Consider the following 25,141-nt stretch of genomic DNA (forward strand, 5'->3'; position numbering starts at 1 on the left):
CCTCGCCACATTTAAACCTTCTTTATGTTGGTTTTCATCCTCTTCAAGGTCTTGTCATGGCATTGGGCTGGTCCATTGGTTGTCTCTTTAGTGTGGGTCTCTAGACAATATTTTTATTTTCTATAGTCACATTGTGTTGGTGGATTGTCGGTTTAGAATTATTTCTCCCTATTTTGGTTTTCAGAGGGCCTATATGCCTAGATTTTCCTCGTTTTCTAATTTTATGGTCGCCTATTTCAAGGTTTTTGTGGCCCATTCTTGGGATTTGTAGATGTTTGATATTTATGATTGGGAATTTTTGAGAGGGGGGTGAATCAGTGATTCAAAATACTTTAATTTTTCTCAGCTTAATTTTCTTCTTATGCAGCTAATGGTTCATGTTCGTGCTCTATTATTATTGAATTTATTTTGCAGGTGTCAAAGGGAGAAATTTATATATTTATTTATCAAAAATTCAAGAACATTCACACAACATTCAAGAACCAACACATGAAGACACTAGATATAAGTGGAAACCCCGAATGGAGAAAACCATGAATTTTAGTCTGAAAGTGATGTGAAGGCAAGATGCTACTCCTTATTACATCATATTTTTGTAGGCTCCTACCTCAAGGGAAGCTCCAAATCCCACAAATTTTCTGCAAGCTACAACCCAAAGGAGGCTCCTACCTCAACAAGCTACAACATAGAAAGAGGAAAAAATATCTCAAACAAAACATCAAGTCACAAATGTTGGTTACCTCATTTACAATTCTGATATCAAGTCTATTATATGCATGTGGTTATCCACTCAAATCCCTACTAAAAAAAATTAAATCATAGGTACACTAGTATGCAACAAATACACCCATTTAATAGTGTGTAAACACAAAAGTTGGTAGTTCATAAACAAGAATTGGTTGCAAAATGAAAATGTGGTTAATCTAGTTGTAGATATTGAAGGTTTCTAAGATCCAACATATGACCTTAAAAATATTATCAAAAGGTCTTTAACACAAGAATTAGTTGTAAAATGAAAATGCGGTTAAATATGTTGTAGATCTTAGAAGCTCCTAAAATTTGAAATATTGAACATGCATGTAAACTATCAACATTTTCATTGAATCATTCATTTGAAAAAATTTCATCAAATCATTCATTTGAAAATTGTGTACCAAAATAAAATAGTTTCTTTCTTTTTTCTTTCTATATCAAAATAAATGAAATATTTTTTGTATTTTTTATTAATAGAATATTTATAAAATTTAAAATAAAATAAAATACAAAAATCTATGTCAATGAAATTGACAAGTGGTTTTCAGACTGAAAGTCTTGACAACATCAGCGAAGTAGCCAGTGGGCATCTTCATCAGCCAGTGGACATTTGTCATCAGCAGTGAGCATCAGCAAATTCACCAGTGGGCGATCGACAGCCAAAGCAGCAGTGAGCAGCTTTCATCATAGAAAAAGCAACATTGAGTTTTTTTTCGACATCTTCAGCCAATGGGGGATCATCATCAGCAAATACGCCAGTGGGCGTTCATCGAATTGTGTCAATGGACACCGGATGTTGTTTTCAAGCAAAGGACATTTGGATCCTTTTGCGGCTTGGCACATGATGGAGTTGTCAAGTGTCCTTTTGAGATGAATCAGTCATGCAGCTGACTCACTCTCTTCATATTTCAGTTTCTTCAGCATCCAGATTTGGCGGTTTTTTCAGGCAATATTTTTGAGGATCAGCATGAGAACTTGGAAGATGGTTCCTTGTTATTATTTTGGATTTATCATTGAAGGGGGGAATGTTAGCCTCTCTCATAAAACAATAATAAATCCAAAAATAAATTAATTAATTAAATATTCCAAGTTAGGAATTTGTGCCTAACTCTTGGGTTGTTCCTCTAAGATAGGAGTTAGTTTAGGTAACTCCTATATTGGTGTGTGTCTGGTGAGAAATTATCTCAACCAAAGGAGAAATTATCTCAACCAAAATTTTCTAAGATAGCACGCACTATCTTGAGAACACTATCTCTCATCTATTTATTTGTAACACTATATTCAATTATTTTAATGAATGAAAATGAGAGAGAGAATACCTGAGGCTGAAGCCTTTTCCGCCATTATTTGGTGTCTGGTTTATTATGTGTTGTTTATATATTTGTAACACTATATTCAATTATTTTAATGAATGAAAACACTATCACTATCAAGATGTCGAAAAACAACTCAATGTTGCTTTTGCTATGATGAAAGCTGCTCACTGCTGCTTTGGCTGTCGATCGCCCACTGGCGAATTTGCTGATGCTCACTGCTGATGACAAATGCCCACTGGATGATGAATATGCCCACTGGCTGCTTCGTTGATGTTGTCGAGACTTTCAGTCTGACAACCACTTGTCAATTTCATTGACATTTTCCCCCCTTTGTCAACTGAGAACACTATCTCTCATCTATTTATTTGTAACACTATATTCAATTATTTTAATGAATGAAAACACTATTCAATTATTGGTGTGTGTCTGGTGAGAAATTATCTCAACCAAAAGTGTCTAAGGTAGCATGCACTATCTTGAGAACACTATCTCTAATCTATTTATTTGTAACACTATATTCAATTATTTTTAATGAATGAAAATGAGAGAAAATACTTGAGGTAGCCATGAGGCTGAAGATGTCGAAAAACAACTCAATGTTGCTTTTTCTATGATGAAAGCTGCTCATTGCTGCTTTGGTTGTTGACCGCCCACTGGCGAATTTGTTGATGCTCACTGCTGATGACAAATGCCCATTGGCTGATGAAGATGCCCACTGGCTGCTTCGCTGATGTTGTCGAGACTTTCAGTCTGACAACCACTTGTCAATTTCATTGACATTTTCCCCCCTTTTTCAGCTGAGAACACTATCTCTCATCTATTTATTTTCCTCCAACAACAGAGAGTGCCCTGTGTTGATAGAGAAGTAGGCACAATCATAGTTAAATCCGTGAACAAACACAATTCAAAAGGGTCTACTTTTTTATTGGATTGGTTGCTAGAAGAACAGTATGCACTGAACAACCTCGGCCTTTTAGAAAGGTATCCACATGATCTCTTTATCTCTCGAACCTCACCAATGCATGGTGCGTGCTTTATCATTTTACACTCATTAAACTTAAAAGTGTGAACGTGAATTCACCTTTCATAAAGTGATTTTATAAAATCCATAAAATTGTTTTTTAATGGAAGAAAGGTAAATGAGTGAGAGTGGATTTACTTGACATGAAATTGGAGATGAATTTTTATATGCATGAAAGTGGTGAGATTGTGAGTTGAAAGGTTGGTATTTCGCTCTTTGAAATTGAAGAAATAAGGAGTGTTTCTATTTGTATTTGGAGTGATAAGGTGCATTACATTTTGTAAATTTGAAGAATATTTGTGGAGATATAAGTGTATTATTTTGTATTTGGAGTGATAAGGGAAAGTTGTTGTAATTCAAAGTATTGTTTTTCTTTGAGAGGGATCGTGTCACTATCCATTCAGATTTTGAAGGTGAGTTGTTTCAAAGGGTTGTCAGCTTGGAATTATCATTGCTTCAAATGTACTCAGTGATTAATAAAGATATCACTTTTTTGGTGTTGATGTGTCCTAGATCCGCCCGAAATTGAATAAGGGGATCTAAGGTACACTATGTGTGCTTGATGGCGCATGTGTTTTATGGATTCATGTTTTTGCTTTTTGATCTGTGTCTAGTTGTGACACATCAATAATTTCATCGCATACATAAAGCAAGCACAACACATAGCTGCAAGATCAACACTACAACAAATAATCAAAGTTTTCAACATCGGCATTCTACCTCAACAAACAAATTCACTCAAATACAATCAAGTTCATGAATCTGCAAACTCCGGCATTTCAAAGCAAAGTCTACATCAACATTCATGCAAACAAATTTAAGAAGTTATAAATCAAATTCCAATTGCATTGAATTGTAAGGATGCATTCTCGGTTGAAACCGACACCCACGTTTTGATTGGATCAGAAGTAACATTAAGCCAAGTGAATTCCTTGTTTTATGTGAGTCAATTCTCTTCAACTTAGTCAAAATTAAGCCAAGTGAATTCCTTGTTTTATGTGAGTCATTAAAATCATTGTAAGCTTTTTGGGTGCATTTTCGACAGTGTTCGACACTCAAGTGAGTCCACGAATTTTAACTCTAAAGCAAACAAGCAACAAGTTCACATCTCCTGCAAGCGAGTGTGAGTATTCATTCAAGCAATTTGCGTCAAAACAGTACAAAGTTCAAACTTTCAAGCGAGCCAGAGTGAAGATCATTGCAGCAACCATCAAAGCAACCAAGTAAGTTCTACTCTAACACCAATCAAGCAAGTCAAGATCGACATCAAGCAAGCGTGGCTATTCATTCAAGTGAGTGTGAAGTCATCAAGTAAGGCAAGCGAGCGTTCACACAAACGCGATCGTCATCAAGCGAGCGTGAATTCCAGAGTTTAAGCAAGAAATTTCTACAATTCTAGCAAGTGTTCCCAGCAAGTGCAATAAGCAACAAATCAAGCGAGCGTGCCATTCAAGTCCCATAGCAAGCGACCCTGTCATGCAAGTAACAAAATCAAGTGAAACAGTTCAAAGCACGACATCTACGACAAGCGAGCCTGATTTCAAATAAGCAAGTTCCGATGGCGCAACATATTCAGTTGTTAAACATTCTTCACAGTTTGATCATCTCCAGTGATGAAGACATGGTGCACATCAGTAAAGAAACTCTTGCTGATCTTTCACGACATCTACAACAAACACATGAAACCATTGAGTTTCTTCAACTCGAGTCGCAACTTCAAAGGAATGAATTACAAGAAAAGAGTGATACTTTCAAGTCTTTGAACCATCCAGATGATAAGTCATTCATCCCAACAGCTTCAAGTGTCGAAGTTGTTCCAGTTAACATTTCTTCCAAACCCATCATCAAGCCCTGGGAAGAAATTCAAAATAACAAGAATCGACGAGGCTTAGGATATGTCACTGATGACACCAACTTACATATCCCAGATTATTCCAAGCCAATTAAGTTCATGAGTGCAGGATTTCTTGAACAACTCACCTCAGTAGGTTCTGAGAAAGTTGCAGACAAACAGAATTGCACGCAACCTGAAGTTGATTTCCAACCGAAATGTTCTCATTGTCAAAGAACCGGTCATATGGAAGATCAGTGTTTTGATCTCCATCCTTGTTGCCATTGTGGCAAGCCCAATCATTCCTCAGAAAAATGTCGCACTCAACAAAAATCAGCCAGATTGAAGATACATTATGAATGGATCGATCCTTGGGAATGGTCATCCACAATCAAACTATTATCTCAGTTCTACAACCAACTACAATCACACATAGTGCAGCCAGCAGTGAACCGATGATGGTACTCTCATGCAATTGAACGAGGGAGTACAACAGTGAAACTCTCCTACACCTGAAGGGGGGGTGTTACACTAAAATTTGTCACCATGACTATCTACAGTTAGTATGGCTCCATCAACTGTCATACTATCCTCCTTGGCAAGTCTCATACCTCTGCTCCTCATGTCAAACTCCAAGAAAGAAAGAAATTCCTTAAAAAGTCAATTAACTCTCGTTACGCAGTTTCTCTTAACCTTACCTGCGTGTACGCACCTCAAGTTCACAATACCTGCGTACTTGTACACTCTGTCTGTAAAGGGGTGGGTGCGTACTCCTGTAAAGGTCAAAAGGCGCGAGTTTTACTTCAAAAAAGTTACTTGTGGTCGATTCTAGAGCATTCTAGAAGTTGGTTTGACGTGTATTGAGCGCCTCCAGATGGTTCATGTATCCCTATGAAAGAGGAACTTATCCCATCAAGAGGGGAGCTATCCCATTCTAAGAGGGGCTTATCCCATTGATGGTGGACCTGATTAACTTCCTCCAAAGCATTATAAATACAGGCATTGGGCCAGAGGGAGGGGAGGTTGAAAGCTGAACATTCCTAAGGGTAGATGTTGCTGAAATTAGGACTCCCTTATAGAGCTTGAGAGGAGAGATTCCCATCCTTTCTTAGCTTCATTTGGAAGTGGGTGAGCTGATCAAAGTAAAGGAGAACTCTTGCTGGACCCTGGGAGGGACCTGCACAACACCAAGGCACTGGTTGTAATGGTTTCTTTTGTTTCCACTTAATACAATTAAGTTCATTTTTCTCAACAAGTTGTTATACATAATTTGTTTCATATACTCCTTGGTCTTTATGATGAATATGTTTTATTTTATGAGTTATTCAGGTGCTATGTAATCGTTTGCTTGTTAGTGAATGCAGGTTTCAAAGAGAAGGAGGAGCTCATCCGGATCGGAGAGGCTGTACTGCTACAAACAGCGTTGGATTAAAGGTATGTTTTAAACACCTGATTGCTTGTATTCTAAATGCATATTTAGGGAAAGATAGTGCTTAATTGTCTTGTTTGTCACTAGAAAGCCTTAGCTTCTAGGGAGGTCGGTTTTGTCCGCAAAATTGACTCTTTCCGCATGACAAAATGGCGACTCCGCTGGGGAATCATGTGATGACTTACCACCTCTGGTGTGCCTCTAATTCCATCTCGGATGATTCGATCCGCTTACGTCTTTTCCAGCGTACTCTCATTGGTCTCGTGGCCAAGTGGTACATTGAGTTACCACGGGCCTCTTTTTATAATTTTAGCCAGTTAGCTACCTCGTTCTTAACTCATTTTCAGTTGCCGGTCAGATATGATAATGGCACGGAGCTACTAACTTCATTAAAGCAATCGACGTCCACTTATATTTCCGATCATATTCATGAATGGAGACGTCGAAGGCGGTTAGTGAAAGTTTTTATCCCGGACCAAATCTTAGCTAAATGGTTTGTTAAATCATTGTTACCGAAGATTACTGAAGACGTAGCTAAGGCCGGAGTAGTTACTGAGGAGCAAGTGATTGCTCAAGCGCAGTACCTTGACTTAGTTTACACTCAGTCAGGTACGTTACACGAAAAGATCCCAGATCTTCCTAAGTCAAATCAAATCGTTGCTGCTCCTTCGGGGTCTCATGCCGCTGATGGCATGATTGGTACGGTGAATACTAAAAGCAAGAAGAAATCCTCAAAGAATTCTTCACCTATTATAACCTTACCAGACTCCCCGACAGGAGAATCTTCTGCTAAATTTTCCGCCGATATTCACGCTGTAGAGTCATCTACGGCTAAATCAAAATCGGTGGGAAAAAGAAAGGTAAGAAGAAGAATAAAGCAGACAAAACTCCAAAGGAAAAAACTGAAAAGTCGGAAACCAATGACGAAAAGCGCAAACCTCGATATCCTCGTCTTATTTGTGAAGAGGATCATTTTACAAGAGATTGCCCTCATCGGGCCGAGGTTGTGAAAATCGTCAAGGGTTCCCCAACTCCTGCTGTTTTGAAAGATCCATTTCCAAAGCAAGAGAGTAAGATGATAGGTTCTTCCTCGAGTGCCAGTGAAGAACCCATATTGATGATGTCTCATGTAAGGATTGCGACTCGATCGCAAGATTATGGTAGTAAGAGTCCTGGTGATGGCAAAGAAGCAGAATCTTCTCATTCTAATCCATCAACCTCAGCTCCCGGTTTCGATCCACTACAGATCGAGAAACCTAACCCGGACTTAGTAATCAAACCGCCCACCAAGGGTGTACTTCGAAGGTTTTCTTTCAATCCACATGCGAGAGCGGCCCAGAATTACGACATTGTTGAGGATTTAGTTGTTTCACCCTCAGCAATGTCGGCTTTGGAAGTGCTGCAATCATGCCCAGCATAGCGCAAATTACTTTTGTCGGCTATAGGAGCTGTTGATGTTCAGGACCCGAACCTAATAATCTTTGATCTAGAAAATAGTACACTGCGTTTACCTCATCAAATGGCTTTCCAGATCCCAGTGATAGTAAAAAACAGGCCTATTCATCGGACTGTAATTGATGAGGGAACTTCCACGTGTATTATGTCGATACAGTGTTGGAGATCGCTTGGTTCTCCTTCACTAAATCAATCCCCGACAATTCTTAAGGCCTTTGATGGCCGTGGGTTCCATCCGTTTGGCATTCTACAGGATTTGCCTATAGGAGTTGAAGGAAAAACCGTTAGTCTAGATGTGGAGGTGGTTGATGCCCCTCTAGACTACAACCTTCTCTTGGGTCGAAGTTGGTCTTACGCTATGACAGCGGTCGTTTCATCGGTCTTCAGGGTAATAAAGTTTCCATATAATGGCAAGATCGTAACCATAGACCAGCTGGCTTACTTTTCATCCGACCCAACCTCTTCAGAGAGTATCCAGCATTTCGGTAAAACGACTATCCCTTATAAGGATGTTGGAGTAGGATTAGTTAAAGATGTCGGTTTACTGGGAACTTTTCCTTTTCCTCCAATCAATGTCGTGTCTTCGTTTGCATCCATTCATATGATTACATCAGATACCATTGTTTATGACGATCCTTGGATCGTTCCTTCTGAATCTGAGATAGACTCATTTGGTGATGCTATGCCTTTGAGTCCATATGAAATTGCCTATGAAGCCGTGCAGTCTTTTACCGACCCGAGTTCAACCAAAATCGACCAAATGAATGTGGTACGTGAGGAATCACTTTTCACGTCAACCTCGGAGTTAATAGTGTTTCCCGAAGTTGTGTCATCTGACGAGCAACTTCGTGAAGTCCTGTGTGTAGACGATTTACCATGGGAAGATCTCCATCACAGATCTTCGTTTTTACCTGAGGATGATCGTTTTGAAAATGATTTCTCATCAATCTTTACAGCTGAATATGTCAAAGAAGCTCAGAATCCAATGAAACATCCTGATTCAGAGCTGAATTTGGGAAACATTTCTCGCACTATTCCCATTGACATTTCAGTCAAGCCCAAAATTGTTGAGCACATTCATATAGGTGCCTCGTGTTCAGATGACGAAATTCAGACATACAAGGCCCTATTTCAAGAATTCCATGACGTGTTTGCCTGGTCCTATGAGGAAATGCCAGGAATTGATCCCTCGATTGTTGTTCATGAGATCAAGACTTACCCGGATGCTAAACCCGTCCGGCAACGTTTACGTCAGATTCACCCACAAAAAGCGGCTGCCATTAAAGCAGAAGTTGAGAAGCTGTTGAAAGCAGGTTTCATTTATCCGATCCCATTAACGGATTGGGTATCGAATATTGTTCCGGTTAACAAAAAACAGGGAACAATAAGAATATGCATCGACTATAGGGATATCAATCGAGCTTGTCCCAAGGACAACTACCCAACACCCTATATCGATCAAATAATTGACGATTGTGCCGGCAGTGAAATATTTTCCTTTATGGATGGTTTTTCCGGTTACAATCAAATCAATATTCTACCTGCCGATCAACCAAAAACGGCTTTCATTTGTCCATGGGGGACATTTGCTTATTGCAAATTACCTTTTGGGCTTAAGAACGTCGGAGCCACTTTTCAAAGGGCGATGTCTTATGCCTTTCATGAAATCAAACACATTGTGCAACCGTATCTTGATGATTTGCCCGCTCACTCCTTACATCGAGCTGATCACCTTGTCCATTTACGAGAAATTTTCATGAGGTGTAGGCATTATCGTATTCGATTGAACCCACACAAATGTGTCTTCTGTATAGAAGTGGGACGATTGCTGGGATTTGTAGTTTCAAAAGCCGGCATTCACGTCGATCCCTCGAAGGTAGAAGCTATCATCAAATTGCCTCCTCCTTCGAGTCTTTGCCAACTCCAAAGTTTGCAGGGGAAAGCAAACTTTTTACGACGATTCATTCCTAACTACGCCGAGATTACAAAGGGTTTTACCCGGTTGTTGAAACAGAACGCTCAATTCTCTTGGGATGAGATAGCTCAGAAATCTTTTGATGCACTCAAGCACGCGTTGACCCATGCACCGTTGCTGCATCCTCCCAACTACAACCAGGATTACTTTTTGTATCTCGCCGCTGCTCATTCCACCATTGGAATGGTCTTAGTACAGGAAGATGAATTCGGAACGGAACATGTGATCTATTACCTTAGTCGGACGTTAAATCCAACTGAACTCAAATATTCACATGTGGAGAAATTGGCATTCGCAGCCGTTCAAGCTGTCGAACGTTTTCGTCACTACATCCTACTCCGTAAAACTACAGTCATTTCGGATTGCAACCCTATGATCTACATTTTGACTAAACAATTGCTAGGGGGCAAGTACTCTAAATGGATCGTTATCCTGCAAGAGTTCGACTTGGAGTTTGAGAAATCTAAGTCTAAGAAATCTTTAGTTTTTGCAGAGTTAATGTGTGACTTCCCGCGTGCTGACACAGAAACTGTGGCAGAGGAACCCATTGCAGACGAATCTTTGTTTCTCATCAGCACTTTAGATCCGTGGTATGGAGATATCATCGTCTATCTCCAGACCCAATCCTTTCGGCCCGAAGTTTCAAAGTCGGAACGTCGGAAAATTCAGTTCCAGTCCCAACAATACAAAATTATTGGAGATACTCTTTATCGTCGTGGGGCGGACTTGGTTTTTCGTCATTGTTTAACTCACGAGGAAGCTGAAAGGGTTTTGAATGACTGTCACTCTGGAGTGTGTGGCGGTCATATGTCTGGGTATGCCACAGCCCAAAGGATATTGCGCGCTGGCTACTTCTGGTCGTCCTTGTTTAAAGACTGTATTACTGCGGTCCGGAAATGCCACAACTGTCAAGTGTTTGATCGCAAGATGCGCGCTCCACCTGCTCCTCTCCACCCTATAATTGCCGTTGGTCCTTTTGCCAAATGGGGTATTGATTTTATTACATGTAACCCTCGCTCGGCCGGGGGGCATGCATATATCATGCTTGCGGTTGATTATTTTACTAAGTGGGCCGAGGCGATGCCTACATTCGAGGCAGACGGCAAGACAGCTACAATTTTCATATTCAATCACATTATTGCTAGGTTTGGTGTCCCACAAGCGATAATCACTGACCATGGGCGCCATTTTCGAAACGTTATGATGACAGAACTTACAAGCCAGCTTGGTTTGCGTCATGATAGCTCAACTCCTTATTATCCACAATCGAATGGTCTGGTTGAGTCTATCAACAAAGTTTTAGTTATCATGATCCGACGAATCATTGGTATTCATCGGTCGAATTGGCACAACATGTTATTTTCCGCGCTTTGGGCGTACCGAACCTCAGTGAAAACATCAACAGGGTTCACTCCTTTCCAACTAGTTTATGGTTTGGAAGTTGTGCTGCCCATTGAATGCGAAATCCCGTCACTTCAAATGGTTGTCGAATTACTTCCAGCTACTTCCGAAGAGGAGATGCGTTTATTATACTTAGCTCAATTAGATGAGATTCGACGTGATGCTGCATTGGCAATCGAGACTCACACAAAACGTATGAAAGCTCAGTATGATCGAAATGTGACCCCTCGAAATTTTTTGGAAGGAGACCTAGTGCTATTATACGATCAAGCTAACGATAAATTAGGTGCTGGAAAATTCGTTCCTATGTGGCATGGGCCCTACATTGTCAAGCGAAAGCTAGCAAAAGGGGACTATGAGCTGGTAGACTTTGACGGGGACTCTTTGGGTAAACCCAGAAATGGACTTTACCTAAAGAGGTATTATGCTTAAATGATGGGTATGGAGATTTTAGTTAGGTTAGGTTTTCCTTTCTAGCTGGTGTGTTTGTTAGTTTAGACAGTGTGCTTAGCTTAGAAAGTGTGTTTTTCGTCGTTATTCTGCTTATCTTGGTTTTACGCTTGATGTTTGCAGATGTCGATGCCTCTCCAAACATACATTGGATTTGCTGATGGTGCTTGTCGTAGTACACGGAATATCTCTTCCGCAGCTTGGGTTATCTATTCGCCCTCTGACGAGTTAGTTTCTATGCATGGGGTAAGCCTCGGTCAAACAACAAACAACATTGCAGAATACAGTGCAGTGATTGAATTATTGTCTGAATCTATTTCATTTGGGATTCGGAGTTTGATAGTGAGGTTAGATTCTGAACTCGTTCTATTACAGCTTAATAGAGTGTATGCCATTAGAAATCCAGTGTTATTAAGGTTATTTTTGAGAGTGCGTCTCTTGGAACGTGAATTTGATTACATTGAATATCAGCATATTCCAAGGTCTTTAAATACATTAGAAGATGCAATTGCTTCTCGAATGTTAGATAGACATTTGCAATAATCATACATGTAAATTTAAAAACATTTCATCATACATGTTTAACAAGATAAGCCGGTAATAATGATATATATATAGATAGGAGTGTGTCAAAAAATACATCGTCTTCGATCATAGGTTGAAAAACACCTTATGATCGGCAAAAATGATAAGTAAAAAAAACCAAAATGTCACATGTGTCTACAAAAATGACCATCCAATCACTGGCGATGCTCTCTATACGACACCACTGCACGAGCCACCCTACACAAGAACCTCCTAAAAGGTCCTGGGACTGCGACTACATAGCGCTGAAGCCTGATAGGAATATCATCTATAGTAGTCTCTGGTATGTCTGTCGTAAGACACTCTAGGTCTTGTTCCAACTCAGCTAGGGTCTATGTGGCCTCGTCCCGTGGGGCCGGTGCCGCTGCAACTGGTAGTCTCCTCTCGAAAGGCCGGAGATTGGCTGGATGACGTGGGCCTACATCTGCATTTTGAAAATTGTTACTGTCAGTTTTGAGATGATATATGAAAAACAAAAAAAGTAGATAATTTAAAAAACTTGTGAAAAATGAAGTACCTGTGTCATCCCATTGTTCTCCCGGTGGAAGAACCATGTCCGGATCTCCACGAAAATAAACTCCGGCATAAGGAAAATCCTGTATAGAAAAGATCTGGTCCTCCAGCCAGTGAATATACTCCGGAGTAAATCGGACAACCTCCGAGCCCTCGTCAGGATGACGGGCCATAACCGCAACCCATCGCATCAACTTAGGCTCTCGGGGAGGCCCAACCTCAACAGTGAGCTGCTATGGGATCAGCATCGGAACCCTCTCTAGGGCAAAACTCACAACTAAAGGCCCATAACCAAAAGTCTTCAGCTGTCCATTTTTGGTTCTAGTCAGTTGGCCCTTTAATTTGGCCAACACAGCATCACACCAGTTGAAAATGGTGCCCCGATAGCAATCAATCGCCATCCGCATCTGGGATCCAGTGGCAATGTGTAAAGCGGCAGCCCTGCAAAGTCTGGTAACTGTGAAAGCAATCACCATAAGTTCAGGTCGGGATATAGTTTTGATCTCTATCCCCTTCTCCTGAGACTGAGTGTTACACCACTCTTGTCGGAGACTAGCAATGGACTGGCCACCCGACCTAGTCCCGAACAGAGTCAAGTGTTCGCCTCTCTTGGGCAAACCAGTGAGGAAATAAATATCTAAGGGCTCTATCTCGAGCTGGTGCCCTCCAATGTAAAAGCACTGGTCCTGGACGTTCCATCTCTCTACCAGCCACTCTAGAAAGCGCACCTGGGCCCTCATGCCAGGTATGGCCCAATATTTGTAAAGGTCGCATGCCTTCAAAACATCAATGGACGGTTGATGATTAATGGCGGCCAAATCAACATCTTCGTGTTCTCTCTCGCACCAATCAAGCATGGTGGGCAATCTACACACCAAAAAACATCTGTTAGATTCAATGAAATCAAAAAAAATTGGTCCTTTTTGAAGAAATTGGGGTTTGAAAACTCGTTTTGCGGGGTACGCACCCCGCCTTTAGGAACAGGGCGTGGGTACGCGGGTTCCCTTAAGGCAAGGTGCGTACGCCCGGCATTTTCCCAACTGAGAAAATGTCGGGGTACGCGGGTCACCAGTGGAGCACCTGCGTACCCCGAAAGGCGGACCTTGAAACCCCAAAGCTTCCAAAAAATGAAACTAGGGCCTAAAATCAAATTCTAAATGGATGAAAACGAAGAGGAGGATGTTGTAGAATACCTGATGAGACGGCGTTCGATTTCGACGGTCGGATTCTCCGCAATGTCCAAGGGAAGTTTCTTGCCAAAAGCCCTTTTTCTCTCCTCAACAGTAAAATGGTAAAAAAGAATTGGTAAAAGCCCTTTTTATAGGTTTTTTGGGTAAATAAATGGTAAATTTGTTTATTTTTCACCATGAAAAGGTATTTTTCAAAGTATTTTTATCTATCTTTAAACAGGTATGAGTAATGTGTTGGTTTTTGTGCAGGATAAAAGGATTTTCAGGGAAAATTGTCATTTTTCACAAACAAAAACACCAGAGTCATCTTTAAGCCCTTTTCTGACTCCTAAAACATGAAAAGATTGTCGAGCGTTTCTTTTACACTCGTTAAAATGGAATTAAAAGACGGTCCTCTTATAGCCCTTTTCTGACCGTAAAAACATGAAAAGATTGCCGGATTTTTGTCGTTTCAAATTCGATATTGGAAATAAAACGAAGTGTCCTTGATCACTATTTACTTTTCAGGTCAAAGACACTAATTATGAAAGTACTCCTTGGTCGTAAAGATCAAGCGGTTCTCTCAAGTATTATTTTATACTTTTTCGGGCTTGGGAGACACAAATTTACGAAAAAGTTCAACCCTGGAGTCTTCTTAAGTTTTTTCAGACTCTCTAAAATTGAAAAACGCCGAGTTTCTCCTATACTGGACTCGTTAAAATTTCACAGTAAAGGACCTGTTCGATTACAAACAGGAACGGACCACTCCTTCTTAGGGTTCGAATCTAAACTAAGTTGGACTCATCCGAAGGATGAGCTTATAATCAAGCATATGTTATCCTCCTCAAGCTTGTTAAAAAATAAAGAGGTACTTGCCAGAAATGGTGGGGGAAAAGAGAGAAAAATGAGCCTATTTGTTATCCTTTGTCTCAGAAGAAACCTTATCACCACTCTTGAACACGACACTTTTCATTCACCTGGGTTGGGAAATCCTTTGCCTAACAGTTGATCAAACCACATTGAAAATCTTCAGCCGGTTCCGGGTATTAACTTTGGGTCAATTGTCACCAAGCCATCTGTTGTGTCGTTATGTGTTCAAGTGGTCACTGCAAATAAACCATTCATCTGCAAAATACCTGTCATCCATCTCGACCATCCCTGAGTCAGTCCTTACAGCTACATTTCTTCAACTTGATTTATGATTTCATGTTGTGGACTTGCCTGCAACGGGTCGCTTTCTATCGACATCAGCACATTATCTAGAAAGATGACCTAGAAATCGTCAGTACCTTGAGATCTGCATGCATCAATGGCAGGTTTCTCGCCTTTGACGACAGTTTACATCATTGACTTTTGATCGAAGGATTCCATGACATGTTCGACATCAACACATTCATTCACATCTCATGGATTGTACTGGGTACTTTGAGAACCATTGACATCACTGGTGGTCTCTCTCACACTTGTTAACAGTTTACATCATTGACTGGTAATCAAGTGGTTTCTACCATGTTCGACATCAACTCATTTATTCGCATGGATAGAATCGTACCATTTTGGGAAATATAAATGAAGACCCTGGATCTAGTTTCCACCATCCAGGCTGCGAGGAGTTTTGTATTCATTATACAGTAGACTAATCATAAACAGATGGTTGCTTCCATACTGTGTCTACAAGAGTCTATGATTATGATGTACTGCGAAATCATTCCTATATCAGAGCAGTAGTTAGTTGGTTAGTTAAAGTTTTCAATCTGAGTATGGGAATGCCTACCTCAGCGATGATATGATCTTATATATGTATTTTGTGTTGAATACTTGCAGGTTCCGACTGGGCTCTCCACAAGATAATCCTTGAAATGATAAAGTACTTCACCCTTCCTAGATGATATGAAACCCTAATCTACTACAGGCTTCGCACTTTAGGGGGCAATCTGTTACACTAAAATTTGTCACCATGACTATCTACAGTTAGTATGGCTCCATCAACTGTCATACTATCCTCCTTGGCAAGTCTCATACCTCTGCTCCTCATGTCAAACTCCAAGAAAGAGAGAAAGTCCTTAAAAAGTCAATTAACTCTGGTTACGCAGTTTCTCTTAACCTTACCTGCGTGTACGCACCTCAAGTTCACAATACCTGCGTACTTGTACGCTCTGTCTGTAAAGGGGTGGGTGCGTACTCCTGTAAAGGTCAAAAGGCGCGAGTTTTACTTCAAAAAAGTTACTTGTGGTCGATTCTAGAGCATTCTAGAAGTTGGTTTGACGTGTATTGAGCGCCTCCAGATGGTTCATGTATCCCTATGAAAGAGGAACTTATCCCATCAAGAGGGGAGCTATCCCATTCTAAGAGGGGCTTATCCCATTGATGGTGGACCTGATTAACTTCCTCCAAAGCATTATAAATATATGGATTGGGCCAGAGGGAGGGGAGGTTGAAAGCTGAACATTCCTAAGGGTAGATGCTGCTGAAATTAGGACTCCCTTATAGAGCTTGAGAGGAGAGATTCCCATCCTTTCTTAGCTTCATTTGGAAGTGGGTGAGCTGATCAAAGTAAAGGAGAACTCTTGCTGGACCCTAGGAGGGACCTACACAACACCAAGGCACTGGTTGTAATGGTTTCTTTTGTTTCCACTTAATACAATTAAGTTCATTTTTCTCAACAAGTTGTTATACATAATTTGTTTCATATACTCCTTGGTCTTTATGATGAATATGTTTTATTTTATGAGTTATTCAGGTGCTATGTAATCGTTTGCTTGTTAGTGAATGCAGGTTTCAAAGAGAAGGAGGAGCTCATCCGGATCGGAGAGGCTGGACTGCTACAAACAGCGTTGGATTAAAGGTATGTTTTAAACACCTGATTGCTTGTATTCTAAATGCATATTTAGGGAAAGATAGTGCTTAATTGTCTTGTTTGTCACTAGAAAGCCTTAGCTTCTAGGGAGGTCGGTTTTGTCCGCAAAATTGACTCTTTCCGCATGTCAGGGGGAGTTCAAATATATTTTGGAGAAGATTGTCTCCTTTCAGCTGACAAAGGGGGGGAATTGTCAATGAAATTGACAAGTGGTTGTCAGACTGAAAGTCTCGACAACATCAGCGAAGCAACCAGTGGGAATCTTCATCAGCCAGTGGGCATTTGTCATCAGCAGTGAGCATCAGCAAATTCGCCAGTGGGTGATCGACAACCAAAGCAGCAGTGAGCAGCTTTCATCATAGCAAAAGCAACATTGAGTTGTTTTTCGACATCTTCAGCCAATGGGCGATCATCATCAGCAAATACGCCAGTGGGCGTTCATCAAATTGTGTCAGTGGACACCGGATGTTGTTTTCAAGCAAAGGACAGTTGGATCCTTTTGCGGCTTGGCACATGATGGAGTTGTCAAGTGTCCTTTTGAGATGAATCAGTCATGCAGCTGACTCACTCTCTTCATATTGCAGTTTCTTCAGCATCCAGATTTGGCGGTTTTTTCAGGCAATATTTTTGAGGATCAACACGATAACTTGGAAGATGGTTCCTTGTTCTTATTTTGGATTTATCATTGAAGGGGAGAATGTTAGCCTCTCTCATAAAACAATAATAAATCCAAAAATAAATTAATTAATTAAATATTCCAAGCTAGGAATTTGTGCCTAACTCTTGGGTTGTTCCTCTAAGATAGGAGTTAGTTTAGGTAACTCCTATATTGGTGTGTGTCTGGTGAGAAATTATCTCAACCAAAGGAGAAATTATCTCAACCAAAAGTGTCTAAGATAGCACGCACTATCTTGAGAACACTATCTCTCATCTATTTATTTGTAACACTATATTCAATTATTTTAATGAATGAAAATGAGAGAAAATACCTGAGGTAGCCATGAGGCTGAAGCCTTTTTCCACCAATATTTTTGTCTAGTTTCGTATCTATGTTTACTGCAATATGTTTCTGAGTTGTTTTAATATGTATTAATCTAAGCATTATATTAATAAAAATATATATAAATTTTAGGTTTGAAGGTTATTTTAATTAATCAAGTTCTCATTGCTAAGTACTTCATCGATTGGGAAGTCACAGTGTCAATTCTCCTCTACACCCTCGGAGTTAGGCTTTACTAATTTAGCTAACCAGATGTGGTCCCTTCGAGTCAATTTTCCCATATTTTCCATAGAAATAATAATAATAAATATATACATGCGAGTAACTTAATTGTTGAAAATGATTCATAAATTTTAACACATTATTAAATTTTACATCCTTATATAATAATTTGAAAAAAAAATGTAAACATTAATTTTTTCTATTAACAATAATTAAGTGCCAACATTTTAAATATTAGAAACCTTCTAAATTTACAACTCAATTGATAAGTCTCCCATCTTGCAACAAATTCTCATAAAATTTATTTTTCATGTTAATCTATTTTTCAACTACTAACTTTAGACACCATTAAATAATTGTATATTTATTGCTCACAAATGCATTTCAATTATTATAAAATCAATTTTTTTATTGATGAATAAACAACAATCCAGAAGAAATAAACATAAATATTCAACCACTATAATATGTGCATCATGAATCCATGGATGAACTTTACAAGAGTTTAATGCAAGATATTGATAAGGGTTGCATGAATATTGACTTTTTTCTTTTTGAGAGAACCAATAGGCTTTATATTATATATAACATGAATGTTTACCTATGTTAAAATATCACTTTAAATACATCATACTCTAGTGTATTGTTTTTTCGTATTACCTAGTATTGCATCTATTATCAAAGATTTTCTAGCAAGATATATATTAATATGTTCACAACAACACATTAGGATTTAGTTTTAATAGTGGAATTACAAAAAATACCACATCCAATAGAGGAAATTATGAGAAATGAACTTTTCCATATCCTTGATATCGATCATTGGAGTAAGCAGAATAGTTGATCTCCCTGGGATGGTATTGGTGCCCAACCTTTGATAGTGTGTTTGCCATTCCATTTTGTTCCCTATAAATATGGGCAAAGTTCAGCCCTATGAAATGTTCAATCATCATCATAATTCTCTACATCTAATTCGAAAGTAAAGGAGGTTTGAATGTATATTTTTTCAAGGCCCAATCTATAACCACTTTAGAATCTCCAAAAATTTCCATCTTCTCAATGGATAACCATTTAGCACAATATAAGACACCTCACAGTGATAGGATCTCCACCAACTGTTGGTGCCAACCCCATTGTTCCAACAGAAATGGAAAAATCGACTCATCCTTATGACAATGTATCACCTACAACCACATGAATTATTGTTTGCAGCCTCCTCAAAAAACCCCATAAGGTATCTGCCACATATATCCACAAGTTGGATGTATCTCAAAGATCCCATTTCTACCACAGACGCAATTTCATTAAAATATGCACAATTTTTTAAGCTTGTGTTGTAGATATCCAAAGGTTTATTATATAAGGATGTGGTCCCTTCGAGTCAATCTTCTCATATTTTCCATAGAAATAATAATAATAAATATATACATGTGTGTAACTTAATTGTTGAAAATGATTCATAAATTTTAACACATTATTAAATTTTACATCCTTATATAATAATTTGAAAAAAATGTAAACATATTTTTTTTCTATTAACTATAATTAAATGCCAATATTTGAAATATTAGAAACCTTCTAAATTTACAACTCAATTGATAAGTCTCCCATCTTGCAACAAATTCTCATAAAATTTATTTTTCATGTTAATCTATTTTTCAACTACTAACTTTAGACACCATTAAATAAGTGTATATTTATTGCTCACCAATGTATTTCAACTATTATAAAATCAATTTTTTTATTGATGAATAAATAGCAATCCAGAAGAAATAAACATAAATATTCGACCACTATAATATGTGCATCATGAATCCATGGATGAACTTTACAAGGGTTTAATGCAAGATATTGATAAGGGTTGCATGAATATTGACTTTTTTTCTTTTTGAGAGAACCAATAGGCTTTATATTATATATAACATGAATGTTTACCTATGTTAAACTGTCACTTCAAATACATCATACTCTAGTGTATTGTTTTTCTGTATTACCTAGTCTTGCATCTATTATCAAAGATTATTCTAGCAAGATATATACTAATATGTTCACAACAACACATTAGGATTTAATTTTAATAGTGGATTACAAAAATACCACATCCAACAGAGGAAATTATGAGAAATGAACTTTTCCATATCCTTGATATCGATCATTGGAGTAAGCAGAATAGTTGATCTCCCTGGGATGGTATTTGTGCCTGTTACATAGTAATTTGTCACCATTTGTCACTGTCCCTGTTACCCCTTTCCCGCACTTTGGAGGACTCATTCCGGGACCTGTGAGAAGTGACATAACTTGAAAACACTTGCATTATGTTCCCCTAAGTATGGACTTCATATGCCTTGAAGACATCTCCTGCAGAATATCCTTAAAAAGTCCCCTTTTTCCATTAGCGCGGATCCACAGTTTATCACCCGCGACAATAGGGGAAATTCTCCAAAGAGGGTGCGCCCATTGGCGCTCTGTCTCAGAGTCTTACCCACGCCAACCAAGTTTGGGAAAGCTTTTACCAAACGCACGCCCGAAAGTTTTTTCCTTTCGACTCATAAGGCTTTTCAAGGATAATGCCAATCTCATGGATGTCGAGATTCATTGTATCTCTATCCATAATAGCTTTTCGAGGATAATTCCAATCCTATGGATGTCTGGATTCAATGTATCTCTTCCTCCTCCTCCATCTATAAAAGCTTGTTCTGTTGCATTTGACAAGCTAGTTTTGAGCATAGGGAGAATTATACTGTCAGAAGTCTGAGAGATTGCTATAAGAGTCTTCTTTGCATTCATAATCAAAGAGAGAGAGGCTTGTTCCCAATCCCGACAAGCTTTGCAAGACATATGTAGCTGATCACCCAACCAAAGGAGGATTTGACGTCAGAACTATGGTTATATTCTCCTTTGTTGTTTATCAATAATAGATGACTATCATTATGGTTCCACTCTTGTTGTTCATTGTAATGATGTTTGAGTTATATCTTTTCTGACCAATATATAATTGCATCTGTTGGATTTTATGCTTGTATTTGTGTTGTTATTTGCATGTGCAGGTGTCCATTCACGGAGATCGTGGGGATCGTGACCGGTCGGAGCAAAGGAACGAGAGCGGCGACTCCTCTACGAATATTAGCCTTAGAATCCAAGTAGGCTCTCATCATCCACCTTTAATTTGCAATTAGGAACTTGCGTGATAGCATTGTTTGATTGTTGCTAGACCCGATCTGGGCTAGTAGGGATCGCCTCTATCCGCAGAGGGGATTTACCTCTCCAACAGTGCCTAACCTTTGATAGTGTGTTTGCCATTCCATTTTGCTCCCTATAAATATTGGCAAAGTTCAACCCTCTGGAATGTTCAATCATCATCATAATTCTCTACATCTAAGTCGAAAGTAAAGGAGGTTTGAATGTAGATTTTTTGAAGGCCCAATCTATAACCACTTTAGAATCTCCAAATATTTCCATCTTCTCAATGGATAACCATTTAGCGCAATATAAGACATCTCATAGTGATATGGTCTCCACCAACTATTGGTGCCAACCCCATTGTTCCAACAGAAATGGAAAAATCGACTCATCCTTATGATAATGTATCACCTACACCCACATGAATTATTGTTTGCAGCCTCATCAAAAAACCCCATAGGGTATCTTCCTCATATATCCACAAGTTGGATGTATCTCAAAGATCCCATTTCTACCAAAGACCCAATTTCATTAAAATATGCACAATTCTTTAAGCTTGTGTTGTAGATATCCAAAGGTTTATTTTTGAAAATGTGTGCATTCCTACATCTCCAAATGCCCCACATAATGTAATATGGAAGAGTATGATATACCTTGTATTCCCTCATCCAATCGAGAATGCATGCTTCCACGGATATTTTATTCCAAACAGTAAAAAAAAATAAGGTGTTTAGTACATATGTCCAGTTGGAGAACGAAAATGGGCAGGTAAGGAATATATGTGCTAAATCATCGAGGGCCCGCAAACACAATATGCATCTACCATGTCCAATGAAGCCCTTGTAAGCATCTTTGATAGTGATCTACCCATGTACTATTTTCCACTCCCAAGTGAATTTATCCTCTTTCCCTCCCAATGTGATGTCATCCATTAGTAAGTTGTGAATGTACTTGTCTCAGTTCTTGGCGAATTTCCCATATATGCTCAAATCCTCTGAGCTAATCCAAATAGGATATAGAAATGTGGACTCAATTGTCACTTGTATTTAATTAATATAATAAATGCCCAAATTATGGATATATTTGATAAGAAAAATAGACAAGGTGTGATTTTCAGTGAATCCCTTAATACAATTAGCCCAATCTCCACCAGTGAGCCCAAACCAATCTACCTCCTCAAGTTCCCAATCAACCAATGTTTGATTTTCATCAAATCAGTCAAAATGTAATAAATCGAGCACGAAGCCCGAACCCCATCCTTTATCCACTCAATCATGGTCTGATTTGTTAAGTATTTCTCCTTTATGATATTTTGTCCCCATATAATGCTCGCCACAAGATTTTTACCCCCAATTCCCACCCAAATTTCTTTATATTCTTTATACCCCATCCCCCTTCCTCTTTCTTCTTAAGGATGTCCTCCAACCTAACAAGATTAATCTTTTTAACAACATTTGAGCCAACCCAAATGACTTTTCAAATAATGGAGTTTATCTCATTGATGATGTAGCGAGGTAATATATAAAGATGCATACAGTACACTATGATAATTTGTAGGTTATATCCACATGGTCATCCACTGTAGAAATTCCTTGTAGATTCAAACTGTTTTTGTGATTTTCTAAAACGAAAGGCTTGAATCTAATCTACTCATCAACAGAAACAATTAATTCATCGATAAATCACGAAATATACAAGAGAAAGAATTCAATCAACACATTACACAGTGATTTCCTAGGGAAAGCCACATCTAAAAACCCCTGCTATCTATATATTGCATTAGTAAAAAAATATGAGAATATTACAATGCTTTGCTCAAGCCCAAGCAACCTCTACACTATCTCTATCTATCTCGTAGCTTCCTAAACTGTTGGAAATACTGAGAGGGGGGGTGAATCAATATTCCTTAGAAATTAGCACTTTTAAATCTTTTCAGAGCATTAGTTAATATTCAATTATTATTAATGTTTATGCAGTAATAACAGTAAATAAAAGAACACAATAGGCACAAGAATTTTAGGTGGAAAACCCCCTCCGGGTCAAAAACCACCGAATGATTTTCTAATAAATTCTTTAATCTTCATCCCCAACTAAAATTAAAGTAACAACTTCGTAGAATTCTAGAAAAGCATTACTCTCTAGCTCCCACTGAAAGGACACCCCAACTCCCTGGTTTCTTTAAGAATCAACTGAATGCATGCCCCAACACCCTAGCGAGCCATAAATCGTCCTAGCACCACCCTACCAACCTAAAGTGTTCACAGGCGCCAACCTGTAGGCTACTTCATACACCTACCTAGCACCTCCCTGCCACCCTATAATAACTTAAATAAGACAAGATTATGGATTGCCAAACTAGGGACAACAATCCACGATACAATAAGAGGTACAATGATTTCCGTGTACTTGACCAAATACCCAATCACTCTATGACCTACAACCCAACCATGACATCGTCCCAACAGTAACTCCTATACCTCCCAACACTGCCTCTTTGACTCTAGGCATAATGACTCTTTTACAATCTTTACAACGATGACTCCTTTACAAATGACTCTTTTACAACTTTACAATGATGACTCTTTTACACATGACTCTTTCACAATGATTACTCTTTTATAAATGACTCTTTTACAACTTTACAATGATGACTCTTGGCCTTAACAATACTTCACGATATCTGGATGGATGTCATGTCTTCAAGGATGTCCCATTGTAATGCTTCCTTTGATTTGATACTTCTGCTCTTGAATTCTTCTTTGACATTTTACTTGAATATTCTTCTACCTGCATGCAAAATTTGCCCCTTGAAACCAATCCCAAAACAGAACGAAATACCCTTCAACCTACCTCTACCTACAAAACACATGTAAGTGCATAATAATGAATAAATACAAATTAAAATTGCAATGCGTACTTGAAGTGTGCTTGTCACTTTTGTTGTTGACTTGTTCTAACAGTAGAAAAAGACTCTCACTCTTTATATAGGCCTAGACTCTATGAAAGATTGTATCCAAAACTAACCTAAAGATATATACAATAAAAATTGATGACAGACCCTAGACTTGTGATGGACCAAGTTCTAAGTACAACAACGGAGACCATTCTATCAACTATGACAAGACAAGTAACATGAACTTACAACACCATATAGATTTAGCAGACTTGGTGTAGGATCAAGAATATGTAGCATCAAATGTGTAGTATCAAGAATAAGACGTCCAAAAAACTAACTGTGACATATAGACACATAGAGATATAACTGAGACCATGTATATACTTACGTTGTCCTGCAAAAACATATGTCAAAGATGATACTCAAAATTCAAATGTAAACACCAATCATACATACCTTGTTGTAGGAGACTTACCCTTGATTGTTAATGTGTGGTCCTTACTGAAGTGATCCTTGAATGCATGATTTTTCTTTGAATCTGTTGTATCTATGTAATTTTGGATCTCCAGGGTCTGAAATTTCATCCTGTGGTAGTCCTCTTTCCAACCCCACAAGTCTAATCAAGATTGGATTCTTCAAGAAATAGTTATGCCCAATCTCCCACGATGACTTGATTATATATTGGTTCAATAGAGCAAACTTGTACGAAATTTCAGGTGTCACTGTTGTGACCTGCAGCCCTGTTTGACATGGAATTCAAGAGCCTGTAAAAACCCTAACTTCCTCAGATCATATCTCCGAAAATATAGTGAACCAAGATTTGAAATTTGGTCACAAGTTTCATCAAGATTTCGGATCAAATGGGTTTTAATTTCAGCTTCTGAAGCTTTGCAGGAAAAAATAAAATTTAATTAATTAAAATTAAAAAAAATAAGTAAATAAATAAATAATAATAATAATAAATTATAGCGAAAATTCCACGATGACCTGTTTGAAGCCACAAAATCCCTACTAAAGGAGAATGTGAGGGTCACTATTTATATGAATGTCTTGAGTTGAGAGGGTCCTCAACAAGTGAAATTTGGAGG

Source organism: Pinus tabuliformis, chromosome 3_1, assembly GCF_031772625.1.
Source record: "Pinus tabuliformis cultivar Carrire ecotype Pingquan chromosome 3_1, CPIR1, whole genome shotgun sequence".
Classification (NCBI taxonomy): domain Eukaryota; kingdom Viridiplantae; phylum Streptophyta; class Pinopsida; order Pinales; family Pinaceae; genus Pinus; species Pinus tabuliformis.